Source organism: Ipomoea triloba, chromosome 16 (genome assembly GCF_003576645.1).
Source record: "Ipomoea triloba cultivar NCNSP0323 chromosome 16, ASM357664v1".
In the NCBI taxonomy this organism is placed as follows: domain Eukaryota; kingdom Viridiplantae; phylum Streptophyta; class Magnoliopsida; order Solanales; family Convolvulaceae; genus Ipomoea; species Ipomoea triloba.
Genome location: NC_044931.1, coordinates 13,784,069 through 13,784,305, shown reverse-complemented (window position 1 = coordinate 13,784,305; position 237 = coordinate 13,784,069). Strand labels below are relative to the sequence as shown.

The window sequence follows — 237 nt, the reverse complement described above, 5'->3', positions numbered from 1 at the left end:
TTAGCGGTTTAAAAGGATAGTACCCTTAGCGAGCGGTCCAGCGGTTTAAAAGAAAGATTAAAAAGAGGGTGGGGGATGCAACACGAGGACTTCCCAGGGGGTCACCCATCCTAGTACTACTCTCGCCCAAGCACGCTTAGCTCCGGAGTTCTGATGGGATCCGGTGCATTAGTGCTGGTATGATCGCATCCGTCACGTACTGCGCGCAAAATGTACTTGACCCTCTCTCTCCGCGCA

At 52.7% G+C, this 237-nt stretch overlaps 1 non-coding gene across 1 annotated transcript; it reads right to left on the bottom strand.

Moving 5' to 3' along the window:
• Window positions 1–72: 72 nt before the first annotated feature.
• On the bottom strand, window positions 73–191 carry LOC116008201. The gene has a single exon (XR_004095598.1). It is a non-coding gene; the product is annotated as a 5S ribosomal RNA (ribosomal RNA).
• Window positions 192–237: the final 46 nt, after the last annotated feature.